We start from the raw sequence: 8,582 nt of genomic DNA, 5'->3' as shown, positions 1-8,582 counted from the left end.
AGGCAGAAATTGAGCCGATCCTTATAAAATGTATTATTGGGAATTATCTATATACATATATAAAAACAAGTAAGAAATTATAGTCGGGCGTGGCCGACCATATGATACCCTACACCAATTGCGAATATTAAATGTGATTAATTTCAATAATGAAGCATTTCTGTTAATCTCATATAGGTTCCAAATAATGTCTGTTCATGTTCGGTTGTATGCTGATCCAGGTAGTGGATCCAGAGAATAGTATGTGACACATTTTAACAAATTATATTCAAAATTGCGATCTGTTGCGTGCACACAAGGTTTACACGGTCACAAAGACGGACATAGCTTAATAAGGACAAATATTTTTGAGTGTTACAAACATCACCACATTGTGCCGACTTTTGGATAGATAGTAGTATATTAGACGTAGTTAAAAGATAAACGACCGAAATCGGAAGGTCCGGATGTATGGAGGCTAAGGCAGAAATTGAGCCGATCCTTATAAAATGTATTATTGGGAATTATCTATATACATATATAAAAACAAGTAAGAAATTATAGTCGGGCGTGGCCGACCATATGATACCCTACACCAATTGCGAATATTAAATGTGATTAATTTCAATAATGAAGCATTTCTGTTAATCTCATATAGGTTCCAAATAATGTCTGTTCATGTTCGGTTGTATGCTGATCCAGGTAGTGGATCCAGAGAATAGTATGTGACACATTTTAACAAATTATATTCAAAATTGCGATCTGTTGCGTGCACACAAGGTTTACACGGTCACAAAGACGGACATAGCTTAATAAGGACAAATATTTTTGAGTGTTACAAACATCACCACATTGTGCCGACTTTTGGATAGATAGTAGTATATTAGACGTAGTTAAAAGATAAACGACCGAAATCGGAAGGTCCGGATGTATGGAGGCTAAGGCAGAAATTGAGCCGATCCTTATAAAATGTATTATTGGGAATTATCTATATACATATATAAAAATGAATGTGTGTTTGTTTGTATGTTTATATCTTTGTATGTTTGTGTGTTTATATGTTTGTATGTTTGAACGTTATAGACTACTAAACGGCTAAACCGATTTTCTTCAAATTTTCACAGCACATTCGTATGTGTGATAATAGGCTACTTTTTATTTCCGATCATGGCGAAAAATGACAGTGTTATTTATAATTACATATCAAACTTAGTTGTGCCAATTTTTGAGAAGATAGTAGTATATTTATCGTAGTTATGAGCTAAGAGGCCCTAATCGGTAGGTCCGGTTGTATGGGGGCTATGGCAAAAATTGGTCCGATCCTTATAAAATTTAATGTCGACATTTTATATAAAATGTTTATATAAAATCTATTTGTGGTAAATTTCATATTGATACTAGTGTTTATAAGTGAATTGTGGACATTCAAGTCATTTTCTGAGGGGGACTTTGTATGGGGGCTAGGGTCATATATATATCATATATTTGACAAAGTTATGAGCTAAAAGGCCCAAATCGGAAGGTCCGCTTATATGGGGGCTGGAGTAAAACTTGGTCCGATCCCTATAAAATTTATTGTTGGGAATTATGTTTATATAAAACTCATTTGTGCCAAATTTCATCGTGATACTACTGTTTATAAGTGAATTGTGGACATTCAAGTCATTTTCTGAGGGGGACTTTGTATGGGGGCTAGGGTCAAATAATGCCCGATCTTTACGAAAATCACTAGAATTATTAAGACATATATAAAACTAAACTTTTCCAATTTTTGTAGAGATAGCAGATCATTTAACATAATTATGAGGTCAAAAGCCCTATTCGGGGGGTCCGGTTGTATGGGGGCTAGGTGAAATAATGGACCGATTTCAACTATTTTCAATAGCGTTCGTCCTTGGACCAAGAGAAGTGTATGTTCCAAATTTCATCAAATTATCTCAAAAATTGCGACCTGTAGAGTGCGCACAAGGTTTACATGGACACACAGACAGACAGACAGACAGACGGACGGACGGACGGACAGACGGTCATAGCTTAATCGACTCAGGAAGTGATTCTGAGTCGATTGGTATACTTTAAGGTGGGTGTAGGACCAATATTTTTGGGTGTTACAAACATCAGCACAAACGCATAATACCCTCCCCACTATAGTGGTGTAGGGTATAATGAATGTGTGTTTGTTTGTATGTTTATATCTTTGTATGTTTGTGTGTTTATATGTTTGTATGTTTGAACGTTATAGACTACTAAACGGCTAAACCGATTTTCTTCAAATTTTCACAGCACATTCGTATGTGTGATAATAGGCTACTTTTTATTTCCGATCATGGCGAAAAATGACAGTGTTATTTATAATTACATATCAAACTTAGTTGTGCCAATTTTTGAGAAGATAGTAGTATATTTATCGTAGTTATGAGCTAAGAGGCCCTAATCGGTAGGTCCGGTTGTATGGGGGCTATGGCAAAAATTGGTCCGATCCTTATAAAATTTAATGTCGACATTTTATATAAAATGTTTATATAAAATCTATTTGTGGTAAATTTCATATTGATACTAGTGTTTATAAGTGAATTGTGGACATTCAAGTCATTTTCTGAGGGGGACTTTGTATGGGGGCTAGGGTCATATATATATCATATATTTGACAAAGTTATGAGCTAAAAGGCCCAAATCGGAAGGTCCGCTTATATGGGGGCTGGAGTAAAACTTGGTCCGATCCCTATAAAATTTATTGTTGGGAATTATGTTTATATAAAACTCATTTGTGCCAAATTTCATCGTGATACTACTGTTTATAAGTGAATTGTGGACATTCAAGTCATTTTCTGAGGGGGACTTTGTATGGGGGCTAGGGTCAAATAATGCCCGATCTTTACGAAAATCACTAGAATTATTAAGACATATATAAAACTAAACTTTTCCAATTTTTGTAGAGATAGCAGATCATTTAACATAATTATGAGGTCAAAAGCCCTATTCGGGGGGTCCGGTTGTATGGGGGCTAGGTGAAATAATGGACCGATTTCAACTATTTTCAATAGCGTTCGTCCTTGGACCAAGAGAAGTGTATGTTCCAAATTTCATCAAATTATCTCAAAAATTGCGACCTGTAGAGTGCGCACAAGGTTTACATGGACACACAGACAGACAGACAGACGGACGGACGGACGGACGGACAGACGGACATAGCTTAATCGACTCAGGAAGTGATTCTGAGTCGATTGGTATACTTTAAGGTGGGTGTAGGACCAATATTTTTGGGTGTTACAAACATCAGCACAAACGCATAATACCCTCCCCACTATAGTGGTGTAGGGTATAAAAAGTGCAAAGATTTCACAAAATTTCTATAAAAAGTAGAAATATCTTTCAAATTTCTAAAAACTCAACTGAGTAGTAAAATATTTCACAAAAGTAGAAATTTTTTGCAAATTTATGAAAAGTCAACTGAATAGAGACATATTTCACAAAATCTTCTAATTTTGTTAACGATTTCTTTTAGAAAGTCACACAAATAATGAAAATTTTCACAAAATCTTGCAATTTACTGAATAGTTGATATTTTAGAAACAGTCTTACATTCAGTTACAAATTTTAAAAATACAAATATTTCTCAAAATCTCTATAAAAAGTGAAAATACCTTGCAAATTTCTAAAAAGTCAACTGAATAGTGAAATATTTCACAAAATCTTGAACATTACTGAACAGTCGATTTTTCGGAAATTTTTCTACGATTTTTTCTAGAAAGAAATATGGAAATATTTTACAAAATCTTGCAATTTACTAAATTATTGATATTCTACAAACTGTCTTACATTCAGATAAAAAATTTGAAAAAAATTAAAAGATTTCTCAAAATCTCTATAATAAGTTGAAATATCTTGCAAATTTTTAAAAAGTCAACTGAATAGTAAACTATTTCAGAAAAGTAGAAATATCTTGCAAATTTCTAAAAAGTCAACTGAATAGAGACATATTTCACAAAATCTTCGAATTTTGACCACGATTCGTTCACAAAGTCAAGCAAATATGGAAATATTTCACAAAATCTTGCAATTTACTAAAAAGTTCATATTTTAGAAACAGTCTATCATTCATACAAATTAAACAAAAAAAAAGAAAGATTTCTCAAAATCTCTATAAAAAGTTGAAATATCTTGCTAATTTCTAAAAAGTCAACTGAATAGTGAAATATTTCACAAAATCTTGAACATTACTGAGCAGTCAATTTTAGAACATTTTTATACGATTTTTTCTAGAAAATCACGCAGTAGGGAAAAATATCACAAAATCTTACAATTTACTGAAGACTTGATTTTCTAGAAATAGTCTCACATTCAGATACTAATTAAAAAAATGCAAAGTCAACCAAATAGTGAAATATTTCATAAAATCTTGCAATGTTCTGAACAGTTGATTTTCTAGAAACAAGTTTCTAAAAACTGAATAGAGACATATTTCACAAAATCTTCTAATTTTGTCAACGATTTATTTTAGAAAGTCCACAAATAGTGAAATATTTCACAAAATCTTGCAATTTACTGAAGAGTTGATTTTGTACAAAAGTAGAAATATCTTAAAAATTTTTAAAAAGTCAACTGAATAGAGACACATTACACAAAAGTTGTGTAAATTTCTAAAAAGTCACAAAATCTTCTAACGTTGTCAACGATTTTTTCTAGGAGGTGAAATATTTCACAAAACCTTGCAATGCACTGAACAGTTGATTTTCTAGAAACAGAAGTAGAAATATCTTGCAAATTTCTAAAACGTCAACTCAATTGAGACATATTTCACAAAATCTTCGAATTTTGTCAACGATTTGTTTTTCACCCAAATAGTGAAATATTTCACAAAATCTTGCTATCTACTGAATAGTTGATATTTTAGAAACAGTCTTACATTCAGTTACAAATTTTAAAAATACAAAGATTTCTCAAAATATCTATAAAAAGTTGAAATATCTTTCTAATTTCTAAAAAGTCAACTGAATAGTGAAATATTTCACAAAATTTGAACATTACTGAGCAGTCAAATTTTAGGACTTTTTTCTACGATTTTTTCTAGAAAGTCACACATATAAAAAAGTATCACATTGATATCTATCATTCATGAAAAAAAACAACGATTTCTCAAAATTTCTATAGCAATTTCTAAAAACTCAACTGAATAGTAAAATATTTCACAAAAGTAGAAATATCTTACGAAATTTACTGGATGGTGAAACATTTCACAAAATCTTCTCAGTTTGGCAACGATTTTTGCTAGAAAGTCAACCAAATAGTGAAATATTTCACAAAATCTTGCAGTGTTCTGAACAGTTGATTTTTTAGAAACAAAAGTAGAAATATCTTGCAAATTTCTAAAAAGCCAAGTGAATAGAGATATATTTCTTTGTTTGTCAATGATTTTTTCTAGAAAGTCACCCAAATAGTGAAATATTTCACAAAATCTTACAATTTACTGAAGAGTTGATTTTCTAGAAATAGTCTTACATTCAGATACAAATTAAAACAAGTAAAAGTGTTATATTCGGCTATGCCGAATCTTATATACCCACCATCAAATCGTTTATAAAATTTAAGTGCATTTCAGAAGTTGGGACTAACTAGGGACACAGATCTTTAAGAAAAATTTATTTTATTATTGTTTACAACCATTTACACATACATATTTTAGACTTACGCTGAATTTTATTATTATATATCGATACTAATATAAACATTAGGAATATACAATAGGAGAGTTAAGCTTAATTAATTATATTACTAAACTATTAAAAATATTTATAAACAAAAACACATTTATGTAGGTCAATTATGAACCAATCCTTATAAGACTTGTTTATGTCGAATTTCATCGCTGTATGGTTATTCGTAGTCTTTATAGGAGCATGAAGGTAAATTTCTGGGAGGGATCATCATAAAATTTTGCTTAGAGATTTCGGTTCTCATAAAACTTGTTTGTGCCGATCTTCATTGCCATACAGTTATTTTTAAGCCAGTAATGAGCGTTAAAGTCATTTTCCTGAGGGGTCCTTATATGAGGGGTAGGATCAATTATGGACGGATCATCATAAAATTTTTCTCAGAGATTTCGGTTCACATAGAATTTGTTTAGGCAGAATTTCATCTCCATTTTTTTTTAAGCAAGCAATGAGCGTTAAAGTCATTTTCCTGAGGGGACCTTGTATGGGGGATAGGGTCAATTATGGACCGATCATCATAAAATTTGACTCAGAGATTTCGGTTCACATAGAACTTGTTTATGCAGAATTTCATCTCCATACAGTTATTTTTAAGCCAATTATGAGCGTTAAAGCCATTTTCCTGAGGGGACCTTATATGGGGGGTAGGGTCAATTATGGACGGATCATCATAAAATTTTTCTTAGAGATTTGGGTTCCCATAAAACTGTTTGTGCCGAATTTCATCGCTATACAGTTACTTTTAAGCCAGTTATGGGCGTTAAAGCCATTTTTCTGAGGGGACCTTATATGGGGGGTAGGGTAAATTATGGACGGACCATCATAAAATTTTTCTTAGAGATTTGAGTTCCCATAAAACTTGTTTGTGCCGAATTTCATCGCCAAACAGTTATTTTTAAGCTAGTTATAAGCGTTAACGCCATTTTCCTGAGGGGACCTTATATGGGGGGTAGGGTAAATTATGGACGGATCATCATAAAATTTTTCTTAGAGATTTGGATTCTCATGGAACTTGTTTGTGCCGAATTTCATCGCCGTACAAATATTTTTAAGCTAGTTATAAGCGTTAACGCCATTTTCCTGAGGGGACCTTATATGGGGGGTAGGGTAAATTATGGACGGATCATCATAAAATTTTTCTTAGAGATTTGGATTCTCATGGAACTTGTTTGTGCCGAATTTCATCGCCAAACAGTTATTTTTAAGCTAGTTATAAGCGTTAACGCCATTTTCCTGAGGGGGCCTTATATGGGGGGTAGGGTCAATTATGGACGGATCATCATAAAATTTTTTTTAGAGATTTGTTGCGCCGAATTTCATCGCCGTACAGTTATTTTTAAGCCAGTTATGGGCGTTAAAGCCATTTTCCTGAGGGGACCTTATATGGGGGATAGGGTCAATTATGGTCCCATGTCGCCATAATTCAGAATTTGATTTCTGGAGGCAAAAAACTGACTTGTGCAAAATTTTGTCGAAATTGCGACATAATCAACGAATTTGTGACTGTTTTAACTATTATACACAGTATTCCGGGGGGACACTTGTATGGGGGCTATGTGAAATAGTGGACCGATTTAGCCCATTTTCAATACCAAAATTTTTTAATCAATAAAGAATATTTTGGGTAAGTTTCATCTTCCTATCTCTTTTTTTGTGGACGCTATCGTGCCAACAACAGACAGACGGACAGACGGACGGACATAGCTAGATCGTCTTAGAATCTTACGAGGACCCAGAATATATACTTCATGGGGTTATGAGCAATATTTCGATGTGTTACACACGGATGGACAAAATCAATATACCCCCCATCTTTTTTGATGGTGGGTAAAAAAAAAACATAGATTTCACAAAATTTCTATAAAAAGTAGAAATATCTTTCAAATTTGAAAAAAACTCAACTGTGTAGTAAAATATTTCACAAAAGTAGAAATATCGTGCAAATTTATGAAAAGTCAACTGGAAATAGTGAAATATTTCACAAAATTTTCTAAGTTTGTAAACGATTTCTTTTAGAAAGTCACACAAATAGTGAAATATTTCACAAAATCTTGCAATATACTGAACAGTTGATTTTCTTGAAACACAAGTAGAAATGTCATGCAAATTTCTAAAAAGTCAACTGAATAGAGACATACATATTTCACAAAATCTTCGAATTTTGCCCACGATTTGTTTCACAAAGTCAACCAAATATGGAAATATTTCACAAAATCTTGCAATTTACTAAAAAGTTCATATTTTAGAAACAGTCTATCATTCATACAAATTAAACAAAAAATAAAGGTTTCTCAAAATCTCTATAAAAAGTTGAAATATCTTGCGAATTTATAAAAAGTCAACTGCATAGTGAAATATTTCACAAAATCTTTAACATTACTGAGCAGTCCATTTTAAAACATTTTTCTATGATTTTTTCAAGAAAATCACGCAGTAGTGAAAAATATCACAAAATCTTACAATTTACTGACGAGTTGATTTTCTAGAAATAGTCTTACATTCAGATACAAATTAAAAAAATGCAAAGTCAACCAAATAGTGATATTTCATAAAATCTTGCAATGTTCTGAGCAGTTGGTTTTCTAGAAACAAGTTTCTAAAAACTGAATAGAGACATATTTCACAAAATCTTCTAATTTTGTCAACTATTTCTTTTAGAAAGTCACACAAATAGTGAAATATTTCACAAAATCTTACAATTTACTGAAGAGTTGATTTTGTACAAAAGTAGAAATATATTGAAAATCTTTAAAAGGTCAACTGAATAGAGACACATTACACAAAAGTTGTTCAAATTTCTAAAAAGTCACAAAATCTTCTAATGTTGTCAACGATATTTTCTAGAAGGTCAACAGAATAGTTAAATATTTCACAAAATCTTGCAATGTACTG

This window comes from Lucilia sericata, unplaced genomic scaffold (assembly GCF_015586225.1).
Source record: "Lucilia sericata isolate MDLA Ls3-8-SP2 unplaced genomic scaffold, ASM1558622v1 Contig000163F_arrow, whole genome shotgun sequence".
Lineage (NCBI taxonomy): Eukaryota > Metazoa > Arthropoda > Insecta > Diptera > Calliphoridae > Lucilia > Lucilia sericata.
The sequence above is the reverse complement of the archived record's forward strand: the minus strand, read 5'-3'. Positions refer to the sequence as shown.